Source organism: Canis aureus, chromosome 27, assembly GCF_053574225.1.
Source record: "Canis aureus isolate CA01 chromosome 27, VMU_Caureus_v.1.0, whole genome shotgun sequence".
In the NCBI taxonomy this organism is placed as follows: Eukaryota; Metazoa; Chordata; class Mammalia; order Carnivora; family Canidae; genus Canis; species Canis aureus.
This window is the reverse complement of record NC_135637.1, coordinates 46,663,732-46,678,745: the sequence shown is the minus strand read 5'-3', so window position 1 is coordinate 46,678,745 and position 15,014 is coordinate 46,663,732. Positions and strand designations below refer to the sequence as shown.

The following is a 15,014-nucleotide window of genomic DNA, read 5'->3' as shown; positions in this document are numbered from 1 at the left end:
CTAACCACTTACTCGTCAGGACGCTCCCAGAGCGCGTGATGTGCGCGGGCTCGTGCCCTCCGTCCACGGGCCGCCCTCCCGAGTCAGCGATTCAGCGCCGCTGACGCCCTGACCCTGACCGTGGGGCCTGCGCATCCGCAGCCCGAGGCGAGGCCCCGCGGGGGGCGGGCGGGGCGGGGGCGGCTGCGACCGGGCCTAGCACGTGCCCTCGGGCCTCGGGTCAAGGCGACCAGGCCGCGCAGGTGGCGCAGGCGGCTCGAGCCCGAGAGAACGGCTCCGCCGGCCCGGCCCGTGGTGCCGCCGCCCGCACCCCCGGGGCCGACCGTCCGCCGTCCCGTCACACCCGGGGGCGCGGGGAGCCTGGGCCAGGCTGCGGCACACCCCGCCGTCCCGCGGCCTCGCAGGTGGGCTCGGGGCTCCTGCTCCACGTGGCGAGGCCCGGTGACCCCGGAGCCCCCCGCCGCTGACCATGGCGACGTGGGGACCCGAGTCGTCCCAAGAGCCCGGAACGGAAGGCTCAGAGCCTGACCGCGGCGCCTCGAAGCTTCCTCTGGCTCCCACGGCGGCGCCGGGAGGGGCGGCTTCTCCCTGAGTCACGTGGGGTGTGGGAGGGAAGAGCCTGCGCCCCTCCCCGGGTCACGCGGTCGGCAGCGGGCACAGCCCCGCCCCTTCCGTGGGTCCCCTGCGGGGAGGGCCTGCGCTTGTGGGTTCTTTGGTGGCCAATTAGCCATCATAGAGCGTAACGCCCAGTGCTCATCCCGTCAAGTGCCCCCTCAGGGCCCGGCACCCAGTCACCCCCACCCCCGCCCTCCTCCCCTTCCACCTCCCCTAGCTCGTTTCCCGGAGTTAGGAGTCTTCATGTTCTGTCTCCCTTTCTGACGTTTCCCACACGTTTCTTCTCCCTTCCCTCATATTCCCTTTCACTATTATTTATATTCCCCAGATGAATGAGAACATACACTGTCTGTCCTCCTCCGACTGACTTACTTCACTCAGCATAATACCCTCCAGGTCCATCCACGTTGAAGCAAACGGTGGGTATTTGTCGTTTCTAATGGCTGAGGAATATTCCATTGTATACGTAGACCACAGCTTCTTGACCGGAGGCTCCTTCCACAGTTTGGCTATTGTGGACATTGCTGCTAGAAACATCGGGGTGCAGGTGTCCCGGCGTTTCATTGCATCTGAATCTTTGGGGTAAATCCCCAGCAGTGCAATTGCTGGGTCGTAGGGCAGGTCTATTTTTACCTCTTTGAGGAACCTCCACACAGTTTTCCAGAGCGTCTGCACCAGTTCCCATTCCCACCAACAGTGTAAGAGGGTTCCCCTTTCTCCACATCCTCTCCAACATTTGTGGTTTCCTGCCTTGTTAGTTTTCCCCATTCTCACTGGTGTGAGGTGGTATCTCATTGTGGTTTGGATTTGTATTTCCCTGATGGCCAGTGATGCGGAGCATTTTCTCACGTGCGTGTTGGCCATGTCTATGTCTTCCTCTGCGAGATTTCTCTTCATGTCTTTTGCCCATTTCATGATCACATTGTTTCTTTGTTGTTGAATTTATTTTTTTAAAGATTTTATTTATTTATTCCTAGAGACACAGAGAGAGGAAGAGAGAGGCAGAGACACAGGCAGAGGGAGAGGGAGAGAAGCAGACTCCATGCAGGGAGCCTGACGTGGGTCTCGATCCTGGGTCTCTAGGATCACACCCTGGGCTGCAAGTGGCGCTAAACCGCTAAGCCTCCAGGGTTGCCGGCTGTTGAGTTTAATAAGTTCCTTATAGATCTAGGATACTAGCCCTTTATCTGATACGTCATTTGCAAATATCTTCTCCCATTCTGTAGGTTGTCTTTTAGTTCTGTTGTTTCTTTTGCCTGCAGAAGCTTCTTATCTTGATGAAGTCCCAATAGTTCATTTTTGCTTTTGTTTCTTTTGCCTTCGTGGACGTATCTTGCAAGAAGTTACTGTGGCCGAGTTCAAAAAGGGTGTTGCCTGTGTTCTCCTCTGGGATTTTGATGGAATTTTGTCTCACATTTAGATCTTTCATCCATTTTGAGTTTATCTTTGTGTATGGTGCAAGGGAGTGGTCTAGTTTCATTCTTCTGCATGTGGATGTCCACTTTTCCCAGCACCATTTATTGAAGAGACTGTCTTTTTCCCAGTGGATAGTCTTTCCTCCTTTGTCGAATATTGGTTGACCATGAAGTGCAGGGTCCACTTCTGGGTTCTCTATTCTGTTCCATTGATCTTTGTGTCTGTTTTTGTGCCAGGACCACACTGTCTTGATGACCACAGGTTTGTAGTACAACCTGAAATCTGGCATTGTGTTGCCCCCAGCTCTGGTTTTCTTTTTTAATATTCCCCTGGCTATTCAGAGTCTTTTCTGATTCCACACAAATCTTAAAATAATTTGTTCCAACTCTGTGAAGAAAGTCCATGGTATTTTGAATGGGATTGCATTAAACGTGTGCTTCTTAGGTAGCCGGAGCCGGAGCGTGGGAAGTGGACCAGGGCCTGCTCCCTGAAGTCCTCTCGGGCGGCCGGATGGGGCCTGATGGCATCACACTGGTCACCTGGGCAGGACTGTGGGCAGGGCCTGGGATCACTTGTCTGCTCACCCCCGTGTTGCGGGAGGCCAGCGTGCTGGGCAGGAGGGAGGAGCACCAGCATGGGCCTGGAAACCTTGAGGACTGAGATCGGGCTGTGGACTGGGCGCCCAGACTCTGGGACTGGCTCGTAGCCAGCCTGGTGTGACGAGGAGACGGAGGAGGGGGTGACCCTGGAGGACCCCAGAGGCAGCTAGACCCTGGGAGGGTCCCTCTGGGAATTGGGCAGAAAGAGCTTCTGAACCCGAGGGAGGGATCCTTGCACGCAGAAGTCCCAGCACTTGGTGTAAGGATTAGGGGCTGCAAGGCAGCCCTGCCCCAGTGATCAGCTTGACGACCCCCCCCCACCCTTTACCTTGGGTTTTGGTGCACCAAAAGGGTCCCCAGAGGTCTGCAGAGGCATGCTCTGAACCGTGTTTTGTGGAGAGAGCAGGTTCTCAACCTTCTCTCCTAATGGCATCAGGTAGCTGATGAAGTAACTACTTCTTGATGGAAGTCTCTCCTGTGCCAGGCACCCTGACAAGGGCTTTATGTACTACCTTTTGTCCTCCTAAGAATCTTGCTGGAGGGTTCTGCACACACCCTTCATTTTCTGTCTGACCCATATAGTTTTCTCCTTCTGGAACATTCTTTTTAATTTAATAGTCTTCATAAGGATATCCTTGTATATTTTTCATTCCAAGACCCTGATCCCATTCCCAAGATCCCGTTCATGTATCTTCCTAGAATAAAAACATTTTGTACGTAGTGCCTCTGCTAGATTCACTGATGAATGTGCACAGAGTAAGACTGTGTGATAGTTGATTTCATGTGTCAGTTTGACTCCTCCAAAGGATGCTCAGATTCAATGTAACTTCTACGTGTGTCTGTGAAGGTGTCTCTAAGTTAAATTAGCATTTGAACCAGTGCACTCATTAAAGGCTGTGGCCCTCGCCAAGGTGGGTGGGCATCTTCCTGTCCAGGAGGGCCTGAATAGAACAGACACGGGGAGGAAGGGGACTTTGTCCCTTTCTGCTTCCTGCCTGTCTCCTGAGCAAGGACATTTGCCTTCTCCTGTCCTTGGACTGGGTTTTACACTATGGGCTCCCCTGGTTCTTTGAACTCCCCTGAGCCTTTGGACTCAGACTGAATTACCCCACTGTGTTACACACACACACAAACACACACACACACGGTCTACGACTCGAAGACACACATCCTGGGACTTCTCAATCTCCATACCTGATTGAGGTGATTTCTCATAATAGATCTCTTCCTTTGTATATGTCCCATTGGTTCTGTTTCTCTGAAGAACCTTGATTAATAGGGACGTAAGTCTCTATCTGAGCATCCGGACAGCCTCCAGCTGCACAACCTGCATAGTTTTGTGGGCAGCATGGACGCAGAGAGCAGGTCTCAGGCCTTCTAGAAGTGCTTGGTGATGGGGTCAAACTCAGGTGAGGCAGGGATGGGACACACAGAACTTCTGCAGGTGCAGGGACTGGCCAAGGAGAGGGCGCAGGACCCCGGGGATTATTGCTTTCCCTGGGGAGACTATTGTGAAGAGGAGAGAGATTAGGAAGGCTGAGGCCAAGCCCCGGGGGGGACCTGATGGGGGCAAAGGCTTCTCTACCTCTTCCCCCACCTGTCCTGGGCCCCACATGGGGGCGTTCCCAAGTCCCTATTGGTGTTTCTTTCTCAGAAGCTGTGAGTCACTGCTGCTCCAGTCTAGGAGGGAAGAGGACTGGCTTTGGTGGGAGGGAGTGGCAGGAGCATGGAAGGGGACAGAGTATCCTCCTTACCCCAGGGCCCCAGCATTTTCTCTGCACAAAGCAGGGGTTTTCACCACCCTGAGGATATATTGTCTCTACTGGTTCACCAGACATCTAAATCTGGACAAGAACCATGTTACTGTGCAGTTCAGCTCCCTTAGGAGGACGTTGAGGTTCCCCTACCTCAGGGACCCCACCTTGCAGGCCGGCCTCCTGGGCACTGGCCCGTGAGCTCGCAGCAGGTGCATCCTCCCCAGACACTTCCCTGGGGCCAAGGCAAGAGCCACAGAGGCTGCCATGGGACCGTTCCCCAACCGCCAACTCAAGAAAGTTCAGGATGGTGGCAGCCAGGAAGCAGGCATGCAACGGCCCCGCCCCTGGGAGGGCACAGGAAGGTGCTGGCCCAGGCCCGAGAAGGCCCAGAACCAGCGCAAAGCTAACAGCCCAGCACGTCCACACCATGTCCTGGATCCCTGTCCTGCTGGCACTTCTGGCACACTGCATAGGTGAGAACACCCCGGAGTTCACTACCCCGGCCCCATCCCCGGCCTTCCTCTGCATGCCCCCCACCATGCCCATATGTTTCTGTGTCCCCAGGTGGTGGCTCCCAGCCGGTGCTGAACCAGCCACCATCCATGTCCTCATCCCTCGGAACCACAATCCACCTGCCTTGCACCTTGAGCAGGGACCACGATGTCAGCGTTTACAACATCTTCTGGTACCAGCAGAAGCCCGGCCAGCCTCCCAGATTCTTGCTGAGATATTTCTCCCACTTGGACAACCACCAGGTTCTTTGAAAGAATTAACAAGATAGATAAACCGTTAGCCAGCCTTATTAAAAAGAAGAGAGAGAAGACTCAAATTAATAAAATCATGAATGAGAAAGGAGAGATCACTACCAACACCAAGGAAATACAAACGATTTTAAAAACATATTATGAACAGCTATACGCCAATAAATTAGGCAATCTAGAAGAAATGGACGCATTCCTGGAAAGCCACAAACTACCAAAACTGGAACAGGAAGAAATAGAAAACCTGAACAGGCCAATAACCAGGGAGGAAATTGAAGCAGTCATCAGAAACCTCCCAAGACACAAGAGTCCAGGGCCAGATGGCTTCCCAGGGGAATTTTATCAAACGTTTAAAGAAGAAACCATACCTATTCTCCTAAAGCTGTTTGGAAAGATAGAAAGAGATGGAGTACTTCCAAATTCGTTCTATGAGGCCAGCATCACCTTAATTCCAAAACCAGACAAAGACCCCACCAAAAAGGAGAATTACAGACCAATATCCCTGATGAACATGGATGCAAAAATTCTCAACAAGATACTGGCCAATAGGATCCAACAGTACATTAAGAAAATTATTCACCATGACCAAGTAGGATTTTTCCCTGGGACACAAGGCTGGTTCAACACCCGTAAAACAATCAATGTGATTCATCATATCAGCAAGAGAAAAACCAAGAACCATATGATCCTCTCATTGGATGCAGAGAAAGCATTTGACAAAATACAGCATCCATTCCTGATCAAAACTCTTCAGAGTGTAGGGATAGAGGGAACATTCCTTGACATCTTAAAAGCCATCTATGAAAAGCCCACAGCAAATATCATTCTCAATGGGGAAGCACTGGGAGCCTTTCCCCTAAGATCAGGAACAAGACAGGGATGTCCACTCTCACCACTGCTGTTCAACATAGTACTGGAAGTCCTAGCCTCAGCAATCAGACAACAAAAAGACATTAAAGGCATTCAGATTGGCAAAGAAGAAGTCAAACTCTCCCTCTTCGCCGATGACATGATACTCTACATAGAAAACCCAAAAGTCTCCACCCCAAGATTGCTAGAACTCATACAGCAATTCAGTAGCGTGGCAGGATACAAAATTAATGCCCAGAAATCAGTGGCATTTCTATACACTAACAATGAGACTGAAGAAAGAGAAATTAAGGAGTTAATCCCATTTACAATTGCACCCAAAAGCATAAGATACCTAGGAATAAACCTAACCAAAGATGTAAAGGATCTATACCCTCAAAACTATAGAACACTTCTGAAAGAAATTGAGGAAGACACAAAGAGATGGAAAAACATTCCATGCTCATGGATTGGCAGAATTAATATTGTGAAAATGTCAATGTTACCCAGGGCAATATACACGTTTAATGCAATCCCTATCAAAATACCATGGACTTTCTTCAGAGAGTTAGAACAAATTATTTTAAGATTTGTGTGGAATCAGAAAAGACCCCGAATAGCCAGGGGAATTTTAAAAAAGAAAACCATATCTGGGGGCATCACAATGCCGGATTTCAGGTTGTACTACAAAGCTGTGGTCATCAAGACAGTGTGGTACTGGCACAAAAACAGACACATAGATCAGTGGAACAGAATAGAGAATCCAGAAGTGGACCCTGAACTTTATGGGCAACTAATATTCGATACAGGAGGAAAGACTATCCATTGGAAGAAAGACCGTCTCTTCAATAAATGGTGCTGGGAAAATTGGACATCCACATGCAGAAGAATGAAACTAGACCACTCTCTTTCACCATACACAAAGATAAACTCAAAATGGATGAAAGATCTAAATGTGAGACAAGATTCCATCAAAATCCTAGAGAAGAACACAGGCAACACCCTTTTTGAACTCGGCCATAGTAACTTCTTGCAAGATACATCCACGAAGGCAAAAGAAACAAAAGCAAAAATGAACTATTGGGACTTCATCAAGATAAGAAGCTTTTGCACAGCAAAGGATACAGTCAACAAAACTCAAAGACAACCTACAGAATGGGAGAAAATATTTGCAAATGACATATCAGATAAAGGGCTAGTTTCCAAGATCTATAAAGAACTTATTAAACTGAACAGCACAGAAACAAACAATCCAATCATGAAATGGGCAAAAGACATGAAGAGAAATCTCACAGAGGAAGACATAGACATGGCCAACATGCATATGAGAAAATGCTCTGCATCACTTGCCATCAGGGAAATACAAATCAAAACCACAATGAGATACCACCTCACACCAGTGAGAATGGGGAAAATTAACAAGGCAGGAAACAACAAATGTTGGAGAGGATGCGGAGAAAAGGGAACCCTCATACACTGTTGGTGGGAATGTGAACTGGTGCAGCCACTCTGGAAAACTGTGTGGAGGTTCCTCAAACAGTTAAAAATAGACCTGCCCTACGACCCAGGAATTGCACTGCTGGGGATTTATCCCAAAGATACAAATGCAATGAAATGCCGGGACACCTGCACCCCGATGTTTCTAGCAGCAATGGCCACGATAGCCAAACTGTGGAAGGAGCCTCGGTGTCCAACGAAAGATGAATGGATAAAGAAGATGTGGTTTATGTATACAATGGAATATTACTCAGCTATTAGAAATGACAAATACCCACCATTTGCTTCAACGTGGATGGAACTGGAGGGTATTATGCTGAGTGAAGTAAGTCAGTCGGAGAAGGACAAACATTATGTGGTCTCATTCATTTGGGGAATATAAATAATAGTGAAAGGGAATATAAGGGAAGGGAGAAGAAATGTGTGGGAAATATCAGAAAGGGAGACAGAACGTAAAGACTGCTAACTCTGGGAAACGAGCTAGGGGTGGTAGAAGGGGAGGAGGGCGGGGGGTGGGAGTGAATGGGTGATGGGCACTGGGGGTTATTCTGTATGTTAGTAAATTGAACACCAATAAAAAATAAATTAAAAAAAAAAGAAAATCCCCTACAGATCCAGGCTTTAAAGTTAATTTGTATAGAGTTTTGCAAAGAATTCCCATAATTATTTTGTGTTCGTCTGTCATTAATGCCCCTTCCTTGTTCACATGTCTCTTCATTCATTCCTCTTTCAGCTTTCCTGTAACTTATTCTCTTCTCCATTTTGTCACGTTGACATTAGTTCACCGGGTCGGTCGCTGACCTTGCTGGGTGACTCAGAGCCTGGGATCTGCTCCTTTCCTCACCCCTGGTAGAGGACTGATGATAAAGAGTTTTCCCCATCCCCAACCAGCCAATCTTTTCTCTCTTGCCTATAAGAGCTCCCCAGGGATATCATAACACCAAATGGGTGACTTTCTAAACAAAAGGGAGTCTGTTGTGGTACTTACATTGCTCATATTAAAAGCATTGGCTCCAGCGAGATTAATTTCTGGAGTATCTGGCATGAGGTGGACTGAAGTTTTATCCTTGTCCCAAAATTCTCTGTGCTTTGGCTGTGGAAGAAAACACAATAACAACATTACTTTGCAATTTGTAATTCTTCTAGTTCAGTGCACTACTTTCAACTTTTCTGATCTTAAATTTTTTCATATTAAGGAAAAACATCTAAAAGTTTTCCACGTTACTCAAATTTAATATGAAATTAATATTAATATATTTTTGTTTAAAACTTATAAACAACAATAAAACAATCCTACTAACATTACATATTAAAACCTAAAATCATCAATGGTATCATTTTACAAATAGATTACTGGGTTAATTATCAGTCACTTACAAGCATGACTTAATTTTAACATAGATGGGGAAAAGTGACTTTCAATACTAATATTCTCAGCATTCAACTTAGCAAGGACAACTTTTGGTGTGTCAACAATACGTGTCTACCTGAGGCTCTCTATAGGTGTCCGATAGACACTGTCTAGTAGGATCTTCTGAGCATTTTTGACTCTCAACTCTTCAGGAGACCCTGCAAGTCAGCCTTATAGATGGCCTGGGAAAGAAAACAAAGTTAGATAGAAGCGTTTTTTTTCTTTAATTATGATAAGAAAGCAGTTTCATGGTATATTTTACCTCCCACAAACTAATTAAAATTGAGCATTGGCCCGACAAACACAATTCATCATGTGTAGAGCAGGATGCATTAGAGCCCAGCAACGTTCTAGTCTGCTTTTTCTGTGGCGGGGCACCTATGCACTCATAAAGAAGAATGATGCAGAAGGAGCTCTCTCTCTATGGGATGCATGGAAGGTTTTCAATAATATTTAAGTAACCTCATACTAGCTCGGGTGGACTTTTAAAGCAATAATAACAGGCTTTCCAGTAAGTTTTCTATACAGCAGGCAGAACGATCTTTATAAAATTCACAATTCAAATCTGACACCACAACATTCCTCTCATCACATGGCTTCCCATTGGCTTTAGGAAAAAGATCAAATTCTTTACATGGACTAGAAGGTGAGGATAATCTAGCACCATCTTATATGCTTCCCTTTGACCTACGGATTCTGTCCACACTGGTTTTTTGGTTTGTGATTCGTACACAGCCCTCTCCTTTTGCATATATTGGTCATTCTGTAGGAATCCCTGTGTCTTCCTCACAGAACCAGCTCCTGTCCTCCCTTGCAATCCCTATTAATGTAGTATTTCCTTAGATAATCTTTCCCCACCTCACTTTTTCATAGCACCATTGATCATTATTTCTCATCCATCAGATTTTTTATTGATATTCTCTAGTTAATATCTGTTTATTTGCTAGCAATGTAAATTCCCTAAAGTCTGAAACTTTGTCTTGGTTCTTCCTCTTCCTTCACCATTGGATCTTCAGTGCTTAGCACAATACCTGGCACATGGTGTATTTTAAAGGGATAATTAAGAATCCAATCCTATTGTGGTAAACAGTAACAAGGTTGTTCAAAAAATTGAGTATAGAAATACTGTATGCTCCAGTAATTCCACTACTGGGTATTTACCCAAAGAAAATGAAAACTCTAATTCAAAATCATACATGCAACCTAAATGTTTACTGTAGCATTATTGACAATAGCCAAGGTATGGAAGCAATCAAGAGATGGATGGATAACGAAGATATGGTTTATGTATACACACACGCGCACGCATGCATGAAATATTACTCAGGATACAAAAAAGGATGAGATCTTGCCATTTGTGACAACACAGATGGACCTAGAGGATATTCTGTTAAGTGAAATAAGTCAAACTGAGAAAGACAAATACCACATGATTTCACTTATATTTGGAATCTAAACAACAAAAACAAATGAATAAAAACAAGCAAACAAAAAAAAAGAAGAAACAGATCAATAGATATAGAAAAACACTGACGATTATAAAGAGGGAAGGGGTAGGGGGTTGGGCAAAGTGGGTGAAAGGGAGTGGGGCATACAGGCTTCCAGTTATGGAATGAATAAGTCATTGCGAAGAAAGGTACAGCATGGGGAATATAGTCAACGGAGTTGAAATAGGATTGTATGGTCACAGATAGTAGCTACTCTTCTGGTTGAATCACTATGCTTTACTCGTGAAACTAATGTGCCATTAGGTGTAAACTGTAATTTTAAAACAAAGAATTCAATCCCTGGTTCCACAATTTCGATCACAGTTGGCTTTTCATTTTCCCTAGATATCTCTTCCTTTTGAATTAGGATTTACATTTTCTTGGTCATTTGTTTCTTTTTTTCACTTTCCTGTAATATTTTTTAAATAATAAATTTATTTTTTATTGGTGTTCAATTTGCCAACATACAGAATAACACCCAGTGCTCATCCCGTCAAGTGCCCACCTCAGTGCCCGTCACCCATTTATCCCCAGCCCCTGCCCTCATCCCCTTCCACCACCCCTAGTTCATTTCCTAAAGTTAGTAGTCTTCGTGTTCTGTCTTCCATTCTGATATTTCCTACCCATTTCTTCTCCCTTCCCTTCTATTCCCTTTCACTATAATTTATATTCCCCAAATGAATGAGACCACATAATGTTTGTCCTTCTCTGATTGACTTATTTCACTCAGCATAATACCCTCCAGTGCCATCCAATTGAAGCAAATGGTGGGTACTTGTCGTTTCTAATGCCTAAGTAATATTCCATTGTATACATAAACCACATCTTCTTTATCCATTCATCTTTCGATGGACACTGAGGCTCCTTCCACAGTTTGACTATTGTGGACATCGATGCTAGAAACATCAGGGTGTGGGTGTCCTGGCGTTTCGTTGCACCTGTATCTTTGGGGTCAATCCCCAGCAGTGCAACTGCTGGGTCGTAGGGCAGATCTATTTTTCACTCTTTGAGGAGCCTCCACACAGTTTTCCAGAGTGGCTGCACCAGTTCACATTCCCACCAACAGTGAAGGAGGGTTCCCCTTTTTCCATATCATCTCCCACATTCATTGTTTCCTGCCTTGTTAATTTTCCCCTTACTCACGAGTGGGAGGTGGTATCTCATTATGGTTTCTATTTGTATTTCCCTGATGGCAAGTTATGTGGAGCATTTTCTCATGTACTGGTTGGCCATGTCTGTGTCTTCCTCTGTGAGATTTCTGTTCCTGTGTTTTGCCCATTTCATGATTGGATTGTTTGTTTCTTTGCTGTTGAGTTTAAGAAGTTCTTTATAGATCTTGGAAACTAGCCCTTTATCTGATACGTCATTTGCAAATATCTTCTCCCATTCTGTAGGTCGTCTTTTAGTTTTGTGGACTGTATCCTTTGCTGTGCAAAAGCTTCTTATCTTGATGAAGTCCCAATAGTTCATTTTTGCTTTTGTTTCTTTTGCCTTCGTGGATGTATCTTGCAAGAAGTTACTGTAGCCGAGTTCAAAAAGGGTGTTGCTTCTGTTCTCCTCTAGGATTGTGATGGAATCTTGTCTCACATTTAGATCTTTCATCCGTTTTGAGTTTATCTTTGTGTATGGTGCAAGAGAGTGGTCTAGTTTCATTCTTCTGCATGTGGATGTCCAATTTTCCCAGCACCATTTATTGAAGAGACTGTCTTTCTTCCAATGGATAGTCTTTCCTCCTTTGTCGAATATTAGTTGACCATAAAGACATTAAAGGCATTCAAATTGGCAAAGAAGAAGTCATACTCTCCCTCTTTGCTGATGACATGATTTCATGCCGATGACATGATAAAAAATGATATTTTAGTAACTAGTTAATAGCATACAAATAACAAGCTAGAAAGATATATGAGGAGTGAATTGTGGAGTAAAATTTCTATCTTAGTGAAGAACATTTTATATTTTAGCGTGTAAAGTATGATGGATATCCAAAATTCAAAAGAAGGGATTCTCAAAAAGGATTACATACAGATTTTGAAGTTTCCCTTTCTCATTCTTTAGAAACTTGATTCATATGCATTCCTTTGTATACTAATGTTATTCAGGTTAATGCAGAGTTTACATTTCTCTAAAAACTGGCCTAAATCTACCACTTGGCAACTCATGTCAAGGATGGGTATGGGTACACTTTTCTATAACAAATGTATTCATTAGGAGAAAGCATTCCTTGAAGCTCTGGGAACCAAGTTTAAATAATTAAAAGAACCCGTGATTTCCAGTAGAATGGGCAAAAAATATGAATAAATCTAAAAATATTTCAGGTAAACTAATGAAACACCACAGTGTGGAGACTACTACATTAAGGGAAACTAGTGAGTTTGGAGCATGCTGCTAACCTTTGAAATTAATTTTAAGGAAGTATCCCTGTCATTCTTCAATTGAGAGGCCATGGCAATTTTCATGTTTAGGAAACACACAGCACACGTTCAAGAATCTACGAAAAATTCTGGTAGCACCACCAAGAGTAAAAAATAAAACTTTCTAAATAAGCCTAGCTGTAAGGTAGACATTCAGTAAACTTGGTAAAATGCTAAAGGGAAGTGCTTATTAGGGAGAGTTGCGTTTTCCCAAGGCCTAGGAGGAATGACCAGGCAAAGCTGTGGAAGGCTTTCTCCCCAGAGAACAGCTCACGACTCAGGCACCTCGGCTGGTCCTCTCTGCACAAGCAACAACTTACATTACTCTGCAGGTAGTGGGCTTTCCCGGCTTGGATCACATTGTTCTGGTCAGGAAAGCAAGACCAGTCAGTGGTGCAGATACTGGCGATAATCCACATCACTTGCTAAGGCCTGGCCTTCTTTGGCAGCTTTGATGGACACCATGTCCACTGGGATGGAGATCTTGGCCTTGTGGTTATTGTAGGCCTTTTTGTACAGCCTGCGATTCTGCATTTTTTTAAAATTTTTTATTTATTTATGATAGTCACACACAGAGAGAGAGAGAGGCAGAGACACAGGCAGAGGGAGGAGCAGGCTCCATGCACCGGGAGCCTGATGTGGGATTCGATCCCAGGTCTCCAGGATCGCGCCCTGGGCCAAAGACAGGCGCCAAACCGCTGCGCCACCCAGGGATCCCCCATTCTGCATTTTTAACACAGTTGCTGCCCAAGCCAGCTTAGGGTCTTCCTTGGTATTGCGACATCCAATATAATGGCCTTTCTGTTTCTCGTAAGCGGTTTTCCATAGATACTGGTATACGTGAACAAAAAAGAAGAGTCATGTTTCTCAATTCACTTTTTCTAAACAGTCTGCTCCAAGTATGTCCACCTCCCTTACATTAGCCTTTTTTGGGCACTGTTTTTCATGAAGTCCATACTCTAAGATTTAGGATTCCTAACCCATTGGTTTGTCTTCTATGTCTACATGCATGAACACATTATGAGCATTTCTAAGGCAAGAAGTGTTCTTCTGGATTATCCCCAATACAGGCTTATCTAGTGTTTCCCAACCTTGAGTCACTGTCTACTACCTTCACCTTCTGCCACAATCAAGTAGCACCGTACTTCACACTTTAAATTTAATAAACAAAAAAATCTAGTCAATAAACTAAAGTATAAACTTTGAAATAGTTGTATTCTAAAATTTATAATCTCATTTAAATGGAAAAATATATTTCTAGCACATATTAACATATAACTTTTAAAAAAGGCTTGTCCATCCACTGGACAAGAACATCCTGTATGTTTAAAATTCTCACAGGAGAAACTTTATGTATGCTGCACTTCAAGAAACAACAGAACTTTTTGTATTCATTGAATTTTTATAAGTGCTTGTAAATTACATGATTTTGAGATGACAGTGAAAAGAAAATAAAAACCTGCGCTTAAACATAAGAACAACAGAACCAAGCCCGATGCAGAAGGGGCACCAAACTGTTGTACAAGTTATTCTTGGTTTTGCGATTTCAAAGCAAGACACTAATCACGATGATCTCCTTTCTACTTAAGTGTATTAATGGGGAATTAAGCTAAAGATCAGAAAAATATTCATTCCCATATGACATCTATTAGCATTGGTTAAGGCTGGGAAAAAAGGAGCTCTCACATCACTGGCGATCTCCCTGGAAGCCCTGGCGTGCTGAATTGGGATGGCATCTTCCCGCAGGTCATAACCCTTCATCTTGACATCTTCTCAAGCTTGGTTACAATGTTTCTGCAAATGGAGATTGCAATGCCACAGTTAATCTGAAGAGGGAGCCACTGAGTCAGCCTTACTGATGTGTAAGAAAACCTGTTAATAAGTCACATGGAAAATTAATCTCCCGTTAAGACTTATAAAAGAGGCTGGTTTCATACTGAAATTAAGTTCTAGTAGGTTTTTTAAATGAAATTTAGTAAAGTTCATTCTTTTCAAGAAAGAAATTAGGAGACAGTAAATCAAGTAAAAAATGAGAAAAATAGATAGCGTTTGGCTTTAAAAGGAAAACTCAGTGATGGGCCACTGAAAAGAGAACCAAGTAATACTATACTTGCATATATGTATGTTTTTCTGTGGTGTTTTTGGTGAAAGCAGTGCATGTTTCCTTCCAACAAAGATAAGGACACACATCTCTATTTATAAACACAACGT

The 15,014-nt window shown here is 44.4% G+C and overlaps 2 long non-coding RNA genes across 2 annotated transcripts; one reads left to right on the top strand and one right to left on the bottom strand.

Annotated features, from left to right (window-relative positions):
- Positions 1–213: 213 nt before the first annotated feature.
- Positions 214–5,089, top strand: LOC144299388 (uncharacterized). Its single transcript, XR_013366124.1, has 3 exons — positions 214–404; positions 944–1,034; positions 4,952–5,089. It is a non-coding gene; the product is annotated as an uncharacterized LOC144299388 (long non-coding RNA).
- LOC144299405 (uncharacterized) lies at positions 4,858–14,597 on the bottom strand. The gene is made up of 4 exons (XR_013366148.1): positions 14,490–14,597; positions 8,982–9,087; positions 8,483–8,587; positions 4,858–5,145 (listed from the first exon to the last, which is right to left on the bottom strand). It is a non-coding gene; the product is annotated as an uncharacterized LOC144299405 (long non-coding RNA).
- Between the last annotated feature and the right edge of the window lie 417 nt (positions 14,598–15,014).